The sequence below is a fragment of the Hevea brasiliensis genome, chromosome 10, assembly GCF_030052815.1.
Source record: "Hevea brasiliensis isolate MT/VB/25A 57/8 chromosome 10, ASM3005281v1, whole genome shotgun sequence".
NCBI lineage: Eukaryota > Viridiplantae > Streptophyta > Magnoliopsida > Malpighiales > Euphorbiaceae > Hevea > Hevea brasiliensis.
In genome coordinates, this window is record NC_079502.1 from 56,711,486 (window position 1) to 56,727,291 (window position 15,806).

Consider the following 15,806-nt stretch of genomic DNA (forward strand, 5'->3'; position numbering starts at 1 on the left):
AAAGTTTTAGGTATATATCTCAGCTGTCCAATGGTAAAATTTCAGGTCATTTAGACCTACCTAGCCCAAGTTATGGCCAAATGAACAAACACTGTTCATTTAGTCATTTTGTACAGGTCAGACTGCATAAATCCGGATTTGGTCAATTTGTTCACTAGGTTTTGGTCACTTTTTGAGCATGATTCCTAAATGAAAATTGTGTCATTTTGTGTCTATTTTCATTCCAAATTAGCGTCACACTAACTGGACTTGTAAATTTTTAGTTTTGGTCCCTCAAAGGGACCTTGGTCCTGCTGCTTACAGCATGACCATTTTCAATCCGAATTTAAACTCACTTCTAACACTTCCAACACATCTCAATTGGTCACAAATGACCATTTTTTATCTCAAACAAGGTCAAACACAACATTTGACCACTTCTCCAATTTTTCTCTTCCAAACCCTAAGTGCCATAAACCCTAATTTGTAATTTATCAAAATTCATCAAATCAAAGTGTGCCAATCACATCTACATGCTCAATTAGGCTTGCATACACATTTACTTGAACTAAAACATATCAACACTTCACAATCCCATGGCTGGCTGAAATTTACACCTTTGTTCTCATACATAATTTTCTCAATTTTTCATGTTATTCCATCCATTTCTACTCCAATTCAAACATTTTTACTTAAAAAAAAAAGGTTGGATCAACTTACTTCAATTGAAGTTTATTTTCCAAAAGCTCCAATTCTTCTAATTTCTTCTTTCTTTTTGTTCTCAATAAGCTTGCCAAGATCCAACAATAAGATTTACACAAGAAATTTGTGGGATTTATGGGATTGATTCAAGCTTTCAAAGCTTGAATTTTCATGGCTATGGAAGAACTAAGGAGAAAAGAGAGAGAGAAAGAGTGTGGACGGGAAAGTGGGAAGATGACCATTTTTTTTTCTTTTCTTTTCTTTTTCTTTTTATGTCTTTAGGAAGACCACAAATTTAAATTAAATAAATTTTAATTATAATAATTATTGCATCATGCATGAGGTAATGCATGATGTCATCACTTTTTTTCACTTTTTCTTTCTTTTTTTTTAATTTATTTTTTCATTAGTTCTTTAATTTAATTCCCGACTCCGAAATTTTTTTTTCTGATTTTATTTGACAGTTAGGTCAGGAGTTAACTCTCGGGGTCAATTGACCAAATTGCCCCTCGCCTATTCAACTTGATTTGTAAATAGTTTAATATTTCTTCCGACTCCCTGACCTAATTATTTGACTGACTTAACAATTCTTTTTCATGATTTTCTCTTTTTCATTGTGTTCGTAATAGTCCTAAGGACCGTAGCGTCAAATTTTACGGTTCAAAATTTGAGTTTAAATTGACTTCGCAGTCCTTCCCGAGAAGGTCACCCATCGTTGTGACTCTCGGCTCGTTTAACTTCTTATATTTTGTTTTTCTTATTTATACCTAACTAATTAACAATTACTAATTATTTGTGTTTATGGCTTATATAGTTGTCTTAAGTGTGGTTCTAATCCCCTTAATTGTCTGGACTGACACCGGTCATCGGGATAGTGAAATATACCAGGCTATGCAAATAGGGGTGTTACATTAACCATTGTCTATGAGGTGCATAAAATGATTTAGAGAAATCATTTATGGTAAGAAAGAGTTCTAATGATATTAAGAGTTGATATCATGTCTCGTTGCCAATTAGTGATTAGCCTAGTAAGTCACACACATACACAAGTAATCATCAAATTAAATATGATTTAATTAATTAATTAAAGAGTTTAATTGATTAATTAAATAGGTTTGGTTTGCAATTAGATTGCAAAATCCTTAGCATGGCTTGAAACCAAATCTAGGTTATTGGATGTATAATATATGTTAAATTTATATTTAAGGTGTTTAAATATGAATTTAATTAATGAGAAATTAATTAATAGAGATTAATTAATTAATTTATATTTGATATAAATTAATTAGAAGAAGAGAAATAATTATTTTGGGTTGAGAACTCAAAATTAAGACACAGGGGTATTTTGTTCATTTCACAGGGTGACATGTGGCACCATGAGATGGTGACACATGGCACTACACATAAGCTTGCCATATATCTTTTAATCATGTAAGATGATCAAAGTCAAGATTAAATATAGGTTTGACACTTGGCACAATGTGGTTGGGTCAATTAAACCTAAAGCCAATCAGAAGGTGACATGTGGCAAGGGTTTTAAGTGATGACCTAGCTATATAAGTGTTGTTATGAAAGAGTAAAACGTGTGGTTGCTGTTCTTCTTTGGTGCCTCCACCCAAAGAACATCTCCCCTCTCTTCTTCTTCATCTCTCATCAATTCAAAGAGATTAGCCAACAATCTTTTGAATTAAAAATACTAGAAATCGTTTGTAGTGTCCTGTTTACATCTGTAATCTCTCAAAAGGCAAAACCTCATTTTCTAATTGATTGGAAAAGCTTTAGAAGCTGTTCAAGGGGCTATCATTGGTGATCTTGGTGTGGACAAGCTAAAGGGATAACATCTGGTGTCCTAGGCGCGTCCCAAAGGTGCCAAATACACTGCAGTGCATCAAAAAGGTTAATGCACTTGTTCTTGATCTAATCTAGGGTTCTAATGAATCAATCTAGTAATTCTAAAATCTTAAATAGAAAATATAGGTCCAAAAACATATTAAAAGAGTTTTAATATACTGTTTATTATTGAAATCAAATAGATAAAAATGAATCTTGCATGATGTATGTGACCCTAGATGAAAGAATTTTGAATTCAATGATCTAGACTTATGTTTTTCATGCTTCTGCTCCTTCAATTGGTATTAGAGCCACTATATTTACCATTTAGATTGTTGATTATATGATTTAATTGTGTGGTTTGATCATGAGATGATAGATCCATTGCTGGTTGCAAAGGAAACATGGCGGCATGGTGATGAACACCAATGGTGCGCACACTTTGTGGTCTCCAATGGTGTGCACAAGATTTGGAATTTTGAATCTACAATTGTTGTATGATCTAATGTTCATCCTATGACTAATTAAAATGTTTAATTAGGTGTTTTAATCATACAATTAAATTTTGATTCAAATCTGAATTTTAAAAGTTATTTGAATGTAATTCAAATATAAATTTTTAAAGTTATTTAAATGTGATTCAAATTTGAATTTTTAAAGTTGTTTGAATGTGATTAAAATCTAAATTTTTAAAGTTGTTTGAATGTGATTCAAATCTAAATTTTAAAATTTGTTTGAATGTGATTCAAATCTGAATTTTTAAAGTTGTTTGAATGTGATTCAAATCTGAATTTTTGAATTTGTTTGAATGTGATTCAAATTTGAATTTTTAAATTTGTTTGAATCATATCCAAATCTAGATTTTTAAGTTGAATATGAGATATTCAATTTAATTTAAGTATGTATGTTTTATTTAATTGTTAAATAGTGATATACATGATGGATGATTATGGACTATAAAAAACTAATGTGATTGGATTTATTTCTTTTATGTTTCTTTGGGTTATAAATTAATTAATTAATTTTAATTTATTTTGGGCATGTATTATTAAGATTGTAATAATTTTTGGGTTGTAATTTCATTTATTTAGTTCTTGTAAATTCACCTTGGTATGCTAAGGATTACTATGTAATTGGATTGCAAGAAGAATAAGGAGGTCAAGAGCATTGGTGGGACCAGTGGGAGGAATTCAATATCAAGTGTTGATTATGTACTCCTTCAGCAACTCTTGTAATATGAATGAATGAAATTCACCTAGGAATGCCCTGATTTAATTCTTAGTGGCTCATAATTGAATCCCTTAGAAAAGTCCATGATCATACCATATTTATTTATTATCCATGAATGCATGATATGTATGGGAATGTATGCAAGTATATGATATATGCATGCTAATTGGATAATGTGCAAAGTGAGACCTTAATAGTAATTAGGACGACCACAAAATCTTCCACACAAATGATTAAGTTGGATATGCTATAATTAAAGTAATTATAACATGGGCCCTCTATTAGGGCAATTATTTTAAGAAGTTTTAAATAGTTGCATATGATGCAATTAATTTAAGAGATTTTCTTAAGAATAATTGTTAAACATGAGATGTTGTAAATATGTAAATGGTTTGGTGGCCAATAATGGATGTGCCTGAGGACATTAAAATTATTTGCATGTTTACTGGCTCAATGGGATCAACTTAACTAATGCAAGATAAGTCAATAATGGATGTACCTATGATTTTGAGCATTAGGGGCTAGGTAAAGGATTGAACCTCACACAAGATGTGATGGGCAAAGAGTTGCTCACTTATAGTTTATTGTAATTCTAATAATGGATGTACTTGAGGATGATCAATAAGACTATAAGAATTCAATCACCCACTAGAAATCCATCCAACTAGGATTTTTGTTTTCTACTTTGGAAGTGTAGGATTCGCTAACTTAGTGGGAGGACCAATTTGATTAAAAGACCATAATCATTTTGGTTAATTACATAATACATTTATTAATTAATCTGGTTATTTTCTACAGTTAATTTTCTGATAATAATGAGCACACCACAATCACCTCCATCTAATATCCTTACAAGCATACTTGATCGCAATAGGTTAACAAGACCCAATCTATCCGTTTGGCTATGAAATTTAAAACTTGTCCTGAACCTTGAACATATAGGATATGTTCTAGACTCACAGGTTCCTGGTCCCTTACCTCTAAAGGCCACACAAGAGGAACATGAAACTTTGAACAAGTGGAAGGAGCATGATATGAAAGCCAAGTGTTACATGCTTGCTTCTATGAGTAATGAGTTACAGAAGTAGCATGAGAACATGCAGAGTGCGAGTGAGATCCTTCTTCACCTACAAGAGTTATTTGGTGAGCATAGCAGAAATACTAAGTATGAGATATCTAGACAGCTGTTTCGCATGAGGATGTCTGAGGGACAAAATGTTGGGAATCATGTCCATAAGATGATTCGGCTGATTGAGCAATTGGAACATCTTGACTTTAACATGGATTTCCAATTACAAACGGATTTGATCCTTCAATCCCTTCCTGAGTCTTTTTGAGAATTTTGTGACAAATTTACATATGACTAAGCAGGAATGCGCCTTGGCTGGTTTACTTAACATGCTGGTTATTGCCCAAAAGAATATGCCGGGAAATAAAGGAAAAGAGGTAGCTTTGATTGCATTTTCTTCTGTTGGAAATTCCAACAAGAAGAAAAGCAATAAGAAAAAGAAACCTCGGATTCCTGGTCCTTCCAAGAAAATAGCTAAATAGAAAGGGAAAACTAAAGCTGATGGAGGCAAAAGAAAGTGTTTCCAATGCCAGCAGGATAGGCACTGAAAGGGAACTACCCAGAGTATAGTGATCTAAATGAAAGCAATGCCATGGTAAAAATCAACTTTAGTTCAAAATATATTTGGCACTTAAGATTAGGCCATGTTGCAGAAGATAGGATTGAAAAACTAGAGAAAATGAGGATTTTATCCTCATTTGGCTCTAAGCCTACTCCAAATTGTTAATCCTGCCTTCAGGGAAAAATGACTAGATCACCCTTTATTGGACAAGGACTAAGAGCTGAAAATATTTTGAATCTAATACATAGTGATGTATATGGTCCATTTAAGGAAATGGCTAGAGATGGTTTTCATTACTTTATTACCTTCACTAATGATAAATCAAAGTTTGGGTATTTTTATTTGATGAAATACAAATATGAATCTTTTGAAAAGTTCAAAGAATTTAAATCTGAAGTATGAAAATCAAACAGGAAAAAGTATTAAAGCTTTTTTATCAGATCGTGGAGGTGAATACTTAAGTATTGAATTTGATGAATACTTGAGAGAGCATGGCATTGTTTCCCTGCTGACTCCTCTAGGAACACCACAATTGAATGGTGTATCTGAAAGGTGAAATCGTACCCTATTGGATATGGTACATAGTTTGATGAGCTATACTGATATGCCAATCTCCTTTTGGGGATTTGCATTAGAATCAGCTTTGTATATTCTGAATAAGATTCCATCAAAATTAGTATCTTCCACACCTTATGAGATATGGCATGGAAGAAAACTAAGTCTTAAGCATGTTAAGATTTGGGGTTGTCCAGCTTATATCAAAAAGCTGAACACTGATAAATTGGAAATCAGATCAGAAAAGGGTCGATTTGTTGGATATCCAAAAGATAGTTTTGGATATTATTTTTATTTGCCTACATCACAAAAGGTTGTGATAAGTAGAGATGCCACATTTCTTGAACAACAGTTTATTCAAGAAGGAGGCAAAGGAAGGAAAATAGAGTTAGAATTGGAGAATTATGACCAACCAACAGATCAGATGGATATAGATCCATCTAGTCAACCTACACCTATTAATGAAACATCTATAGTTGTTCCTCATAGATCAACTAGGGTATCTCACCCACCAGTGAGATATGGTTTCCTTTACGAAGAAGAATAAGAGTTGTCTACTCATGAAAAAGTAAATCATGGAGATGATCCACTTACCTATGAAGAAGCTATATCAGATATAGACTCTTTAAAATGGATTGATGCTATGAAATCCAAAATTGATTCCATGTATAAGAATCAAATTTGGGATCTTGTTGACCCACCTGAAGGACCTATAGGGAACAAATGGGTTTTCAAGAAGAAAATTGGTTCTGATGGAAAGGTAGAGACTTATAAGGCAAGGCTAGTAGCGAAAGGGTTTCGCCAAAGGCAAGGAATCGACTATGAGGAGACTTTCTCGCCTGTAGCCATGCTTAAATCAATTAGGATTCTATTAGCAATAGCTGCATACTATGATTATGAGATTTGACAAATGGATGTCAAAACAGCTTTTCTCAATGGATACATTAAAGAACACATTTTCATGGAACAACCTAGGGGTTTAGAATCCTAAGATGGTTACAAAGTGCGCAAGCTAAAGCGATCCATTTATGGGTTGAAGCAAGCTTCGAGGAGTTGGAACATCTGTTTTGATGAAGCCATTAAGTCATTTGGTTTTATCAAAAATGAGAATGAGCCATGTGTATATAAGAAGGTTAGTGACAGTGCTATCACTTTCCTTGTCTTATATGTGGATGATATTCTATTGATGGGTAATGACACAGGTATGTTAATAACTGTAAAGGTATGGTTGTCAAATACATTCTCCATGAAAGACTTAGGGGAGGAAACCTATATTCTTGGGATTCACATCTATAGAGATTGAGCGAAAAGAATAATTGGTTTATCCCAAAGTCTATACTTGGAAAAGGTGTTAAAGAGGTTTAACATGTTTGATTCCAAGAGAGGATTATTACCAGTGAGACATGGTATCCACCTTTCTAAAGAGATGTCTCTAAAGACACCTGAAGAAAGAGATAAAATGGCCAGGATTCCATATGCTTCCGCTATTAGAAGTTTGATGTATGCAATGTTGTGTACTAGGCCGGATATCACATATGTTATTAGTTTGACTAGTAAGTATCAATCCGCTCCAGGTTTGGAACACTGGATAGCTATCAAGAATATCCTTAAGTACTTGAGAAGAACTAAGGATTTATTCTTGATATATGGAGGTGGTGACTTGCAATTGGATGGTTATACTGATTCTGATTTCCAATCAGATATCGATGATAGAAAGTATACCTCTGGGTATATATTCATTTGTAATGGAGGTGCAGTCAGTTGGAAGATTTCCAAACAGAGTACGATTACAGATTCCACAAACGAGGCTGAGTATATTGCTACATCAGATGCTGTAAAGGAAGCTGTTTGGATAAAGTAGTTCGTGACAGAACTTACAGTAATTCCTTCCACTGAGTCAGTAGTTCCACTTCACTATGACAACAATGGAGCAGTAACCCCGATCTCACTAGAAATCTAAACACATAGAAAGGCGCTACCACATTATTAGAGAAATAGTTGGGTGAAGCGATGTAACCATGCAAAAAATAGCATCAGCTGAAAATCTAGCTGATCCATTCACTAAGCCTATGTCATAAACTCGGCTAGACCATCATCTTGAAAAGATGAGTCTAAGATATTGTAATGAATGGATCTAGTGCTAGTGGGAGATTGCTAGTAGTATGCCCTAGAGTATATCATTTAGTATGTATCTTGTACATGTTTAATTAATAAAAGGCATTTTCACTTTTCCATTTACATAATATATTTATGCATAATAGAAAAGGTCCATTGATATTTTGTTAGAAATTCTATTCTTAAGTTGTTAAGAATATGAGTGACAGTATTTCTAGCACAAAGTATCATAAATAGGTTCACAATCGAGGATACTTCACAATAAGGACATGACTTATCTAGAAAGATTGTAATCATGTTTGTTCCCATGTTATTTATATGAGATGTAAATAAGATGGAATGGTGAGTCTCATGCCATGTAACAAACATGATAGGCACTTATACATTATAAGTAGGCAGAACCAGTGACATTTTTGACAAGCATATGGAGTTTACTCTTGTCAATGTATTGTCATAAATCATATCAGTGCATATAATCTTTAGACCTGAGATAGCACAGTTATCTTGTATATAGGTGGTTTGAGTTTGATACTGCTTTCATACTTGTACTGTGTATGGGTATATGGGCATGTGTTGGCTCCTACTAGTAATATATGGAGGTATGTGTTGATCAAGATGGAATCTGTTCCTCTAAGTAAATAGGGATAAAATCCTATGTTTATTTTATTGTTCTTGATATTTCAAGTTTCTGGCTAGGACAGATAGATTTAATCAGAAAAGGATTTCTGATGAGAAAATCTTTTAATCAAGAACTGGAATTAAAAGAGAACATAATATTCATAGCAAATGGGGTTTGACATAAACCATGACTCCAGCTCAAATTGGGATTTTGTAACAAAGAGATTCTAGTGCATTGTAACATATGATTATAGGTTCATTTAAGGTAAAAATTATTACTGATTGGGTGGCCATGGCATGCTATGCTAGGTGTTAACCATGGTCTATGAGGTGCATAAATTGATTTAGAGAAATCATTTATGGTAAGAAAAAGTTTTAATGATATTAAGAGTTGATATCATAACTCATTGCCAATTAGTGATGAGCCTAGTAAGTCACACACATACACAAGTAATCATCAAATTAAATATGATTTAATTAATTATTTAAAGAGTTTAATTGATTAATTAAATAGGTTTGATTTGCAATTAGATTGCAAAGTCCCTAGCATGGCTTGAAACCAAATATAGATTATTGAATGTATAATATATGTTAAATTTATATTTAAGGTGTTTAAATATGAATTTAATTAATGAGAAATTAATTAATAGAGATTAATTAATTAATTTATATTTGATATAAATTAATTAGAAGAAGAGAAATAATTATTTTGGATTGAGAACTCAAAATTAAGACACAGGAGTATTTTGGTCATTTCACAGGGTGACATGTGGCACCATGAAATAGTGACACATGGCACTACACATAAGCTTTCCATATATCTTTTGTAACACCCTCATTTTTGTAGTCCATATATCCTATTGTTTCGACAGCTAATGTCTGCCTCGGAAAGTCAGAATGTCTGGAACTAAACTCCAGTGATAGTAAACATGTATAAAATAATGAAATATGTGATGAGAAAAATTAATCAAAAATAAAAGAGATAAAATATGACTAAGTTAAACGAGTCAAACCCATAGCGATGGGTGATCGCACCAGGAAGTTACGTTGAAGACCGTTGACTAGCCCTGGACCGCGGGGAACCCTGAGAAATAATTTTGTGACCTAATTAAAGGTCTACTGAGGTGTAATTGACATTGAAAATGTCAAAGAAAATTAGTAAGTCAGTATAAATAAAAAACAAAAATTAAAGAAATCGGCGGGTCAAGGATTAAATCGGTGTTATCGAAAAAGTCCGAATTTAACCCGAAGAAGGGCATTTTAGTCATTCGACACCTAGAGTGGACTTTTGACTTAAATGTCCGTTAAAAATAAGTGGTATTAAGTTTAGAAATTCCCATGAAAAAAAAAATGAAATGAAATTGAAATGCAATTCAAGGAATTATGGGGTTTAATTTAAATATTACATAGTTTAATTATTATATTAGTAAAACTTTACTTAGTGGACACTAAGTGGCACAATATAAAGACACCTAAGGAGCAGAATTTTCCCACTCACTTCATCACTTTCATCAAGCTCCTCTCCCATGGCTGAATTAAAGCTCTCAAGTGTCCTCCATGGACGTCCATGAAGCAAGCTCCATTTCCCTACCTTTAATCCATTATTTCTTCAAACTCCCTTCATGAAAAATGATTCTTGCACCATGGGAAACATATAGATAGCAAAAAGGAGAGGAAATTCCAAGGATTTTTCAAGCTCAAGTTAAGGTTAGTGCTAGTTTTTCATCCATTGCTTCATTAAAGTTTGTATTAAAGTTGAGATGAGTTGAATGGTGAAGAAATTTGAAGGATTTGATGAGTTATTGATATATTCAATTTTGGACAGGCATGAAAGTTTGTTGTGGTTGAGTTTTTCTTACCTTTAATGGATGGGAATTAAGGTTGATTAACTCAAATGGAAGTTGTAGTAGGTTAATGTCCAAGTATGTGTATGTCAGTGCTTGAATTAAGGGTTTAATAGTGGGACTTTGATGCTTTAGTAAACTGCCATGTTGGGCAGCCTTAAATATCATGATTTTGTGTGTGAGTTTATGAAATTTATTAATAAAATATGATGGTGTTGAATGGTGGGCAGTTTATGTAATTGCCATGGAAGTGTATGTGTAATATTGATATTGAGATATGTTGAATTTTGGTGGAAGTAAATGTTAAACTTGAATAGTGTATTTTGTGCATTGAGCACTTGAGTGTTCTGCCCAAAATATTTGCTGGAATTGTGTACAATATATATAGAAGTTCCATGATTAAATGTTAAAGTATTGGGAGGAGGAGGATTGTCAAAATTGGAAGTGTGATGTTCAAATGCAGGTTGTGTATGTTGGCAGCACTTAAATTAGGTCATAAGTGCAAAACTGTGAACCCAATTGGTATGAGGCCAATGGGGGGTGAAGCTAGACACCAAATAGGCTAACTTTCATGTAGAAATGTTGCCAAAATTCTGCCTAGAAACTGACTTTAAAATTGACCAAATCCGGAATGGCAACTTTGCAAACCCAGATTTTTAACCATATGAACAGTAGTCATTAGGATGACCATAACTCACTCAAACAAGGTCCAATTGACCTGAAATTTTTAACATGGATAGATTAGACATAGAGCTACAATTCTTATGAAGACACAAAAACCCAAAAATGGCCAGAACCAAGTCAAATAGCTTGCACAAATTCGGGTACCAAAACTGTCAGAACTAAAAGTGACCAAAAATTGACCAAATTTTGCACTAAAGGTGCAATCTGTCCAGCTTTAGTAAATTGACCATATCTTGGTCTATACAACTCAGAATGACCTGAAATTTTGCCCAGAGTGCAATAAGACATAGAGCTACAATTCTTATGAAGACACCAAAGCCCAGAAATGGCCAGAACCAAGTCAAATAGTTTGCAAAATTTCGGGTACCAAAACTACCAGAATTAAAAGTGACCTAAAATTGACCAAATTTTGCACTAAAGGTGTAATCTGTCTAGCTTTAGTAAATTGACCATATCTTCGTCTATACAACTCAGAATGACCTGAAATTTTTTCCAGAGTGAAATAAGACATAGAGCTACACTTTTTCTTCTTTGATCAGAAGCTAAAAACCAAGAGAAATAGGACTTTAAGCTAGACTAATCTAGCACACTAAAACTGAAAATTTGACATTAACATACAATCAAGCCTTGAAGTAAATTGGCAATAAATGCCAACTTGTGAGAATTGTAAATTGCACTATATTGGTAGCATATTGAAATGCAACTTATGACATATTGATACTAGAATCAACTTATGCATGATGTATGAAAAGGTCAACATTTTCATTGACCAGTGAATGGTATAATGACCAGTAAACCCTAAAAATAAATATTTAATCTTGTAATATGCCCTAGTTTGCCTAGCTGACTAGTTTGGATAGGTTGGCATGCCAATAGAATTCTGACAGCTGTTCTGTAAATGGCTTTACGTCATATTGTGTTTTATGGCTTATTATGCCATACTATGATTTTAATAGCCTATGGCTATACAGATTATGTTTTATACTCAGCTTAATGCCTGATTGATTATATGGTTTTTTAGCCACACTATTTGCACACCGGGAGACACTTTGTGATCAATGGTGTGACGGCCCGAAGTACTAGGTACCCAGTGCTAGTATATCCATTCATCCAATCTGGTCAGTGTATAGGCTACATGGGCAGTTAATTAAAACATTATTCAATTCAGGCAGTTAAGTTAAGTTAAGTATATGGAAATTTTAATACAATTAAATTAAGCATTGAATGAAATGAGTCAAAGAGATTAGCAATAGAAACATAACAAAGATACAATTTGCAGAACCGTAGAGACTTAAAATATAATACAGTTAGAATAATTGATTCCTGGACATCCGAATTATGATTTATTTATTTCTTTATTTGTATATATTATTTCTTGTTAAATTATTACACCACTAAGCAGAAATGCTTAGCATAATAGAATTGCTTTCTCGCGCAGGTACTGAAGGTAAAACCAGCAGACTATCGACTGAGATTTTTGGAGTCCAGATGTGCAGAAGTGTCAGAAGAGTTCAAGATTGTCACCTCCTCAGCAATGCATATAGATAGGGCTCATTTTAAGCATGTTTTCTAATCTGTATATTATAATTACTGCTTCTATTGTAATATGAATTAGTAACTGTAATTTCATTTGTATATCCAGTACTTGATAAATTTATATACTTAATTGGCAAATTATATAATTTAATGAAACATAAGAATTCTGATATTTGAATTGATTATCTAATCATAATGATTCTGAATGAGATTGAGATTGAGAAATTTTGAGACAGAATCTGAGTTTGAGAAACTGATGAGAATGCTTTGAGATAATCTGAGTTATGAATTTGACCATATATTGAAATTATTTTCTACAAGTTCAGAAGAACTGTTAGTCCAAATTACAGCCAGCACTCTGCCGGATTATGATTAAAATTTTTTAATTTTCTAAATTAGTCAGATTTTGATAAATAGTAAAAGTAGCCTTAACCTCAGATAAAGTTTTTTGAGCAAGCAAAATCAAGAATTATAATGAAATCAGATAAGATTAGGTGTTCCGGCACTCGTGTAGCACGCCTTGCTCGACTACACTGTAGACGGGTGAGGGGTGTTACATCTTTTAATCATGTAATATGATCAAAGTCAAGATTAAATATAGGTTTGACACTTGGCACAATGTGATTGGGTCAATTAAACCTAGAGCCAATCAGAAGTTGACATGTGGCAAGGGTTTTCAGTGATGACCTAGCTATATAAGTGTTGTTATGAATGAGTAAAACGCGTGGCTACTGTTCTTCTTTGGTGCTGCCACCAAAAGAACATATCCCCTCTCTTTTTCTTCATCTCTCATCAATTCAAAGAGATTAGCCAACAATCTCTTGAATTAAAAATACTAGAAATCGTTTCTAGTGTCCTGTTTACATCTGTAATGTCTCAAAAGGCAAAACCTCATTTTCTAATTGATTGGAAAAGCTTTAGAAGCTATTCAAGGGGCTACCATTAGTGATCTTGGTGTGAACAAGCTAGAGGGATAATATCTGGTGTCCTAGGCGGATCCTAATGGTGCCAAACACACCGCAGTGCATCAAAAAGGTTAGTGCACTTGTTCTTGATCTAATCTAGGGTTCTAATAAATCAATCAGTTAATTCTAAAATCTTAAATGGAAAATATAGGTCCAAAAACATATTAAAAGAGTTTTAATATGCTATTTATCATTAAAATCAAATAGATAAAAATAAATCTTGCATGATGCATGTGACCCTAGATGAAAAAATTTTGAATTTAATGATATAAACTTATGTTTTTCATGCTTCCGCTCCTTCAACACTCGGTGCCGGAGCACCCTATCTTATCTTACTTCATCCCTTTAAAAATTTTGAACTCGTTATATTTTAAAATAAATTAAATTCATAGGAGAAATTTGTTAGTAGTATGCCCTAGAGCATATCATTTAGTATGTATCTTGTATATATTTTTATTAATAAAAAGGCATTTTCACTTTTCCATTTAGATAATATATTTATGTGTAATAGAAAAGGTCCATTGATATTTTGTTAGAAATTCTATTCTTAAATTGTTAAGAATATGAGTGACAGTATTTCTAGTACAAAGTATCATAAATAGGTTCACAATCGAGGATACTTCATAATAAGGACATGACTTATCCAGAAAGATTGTATTCATGTTTGTTTCCAAGTTATTTATATGAGATATAAATAAGATGGAATGGTGAGTCTCATGCCATATAACAAACATGATAGGCACTTATACATGATAAGTAGGCCGAACCAGTGACACTTATGACAAGCACATGGAGTTTACTCTTGTCAATGCATTGTCATAAATCATATGAGTGCATATAATCTTTAGACCTGAGATAGCACAGTTATCTTGTATATAGGTGGTTTGAGTTTGATACTGCTTTCATACTTGTACTATGTATGGGTATATGGGCATGTGTTGGCTCCTACTAGTTATATATGGAGGTAGGTGTTGATTAAGATGGAATCTATTCCTCTAAGTAAATAGAGATAAAATCCTATGTTCATTTAATTGTTCTTGATGTTTCAAGTTCCTAGCCAGGACAGATAGATTTAATCAGAAAAGAGTTTCTAATGAGAAAATCTTTTAATTAAGAACTGGAATTAAAAGAGAACATAATATTCATAGCAAATGGAGTTTGACATAAACCATGACTCCAGCTGGAGTTGGGATTTTGTAACATAGAGATTCTAGTGCATGGCAACATATGATTATAGGTTCATTTAAGGTAAACCTTATAACTAATTGGGTGGCCATGGCATGCTATGCTAGGTGTTAACCATGGTCTATGAGGTGCATAAAATAATTTAGAGAAATCATTTATGGTAAGAAAGAGTTCTGATAATATTAAGAGTTGATATCATATCTCATTGCCAATTAGTGATGAGCCTAGTAAGTCACACACATACACAAGTTATCACCTAATTAAATATGATTTAATTAATTAATTAATTAATTAAAGAGTTTAATTGATTAATTAAATAGGTTTGGTTTGCAATTAGATTGCAAAGTCTCTAGCATGACTTGAAACCAAATCTAGGTTATTGGATGTACAGTATAAGTTAAATTTATATTTAAAGTGTTTAAATATGAATTTAATTAATGAGAAATTAATTAATAAAGATTAATTAATTGATTTATATTTGATATAAATTGATTAGAAGAAGAGAAATAATTATTTTGGGTTGAGAACTCAAAATTAAGACACAAGGGCATTTTGGTCATTTCATAGGGTGACATGTGGCACCATGAGATGGTGACACATGGCACTATACATAAGCTTGCTAAATGTTTTTAATCATGTAAGATGATTAAAATTAAGATTAAATATAGATTTAACACTTGGCACAATGTGATTGGGTCAATTAAACCTAGAACCGATCAGAGGGTGACATGTGGCAAGGGTTTTATGTGTTGACCTACCTATATAAGTGTTGTTATGAAAGGAATACAACACAACCAGCAGCTATTTTCTTTGGTGCCACCACCCAAGAGACTCTCCCTTCTCTTCATCTTCTTCTCTCATCTATTCCAAGAGATTAGCAAACAATCTCTTGAATTAAAAATACTAGAAATTGTTTCTAGAATCCTATTTAC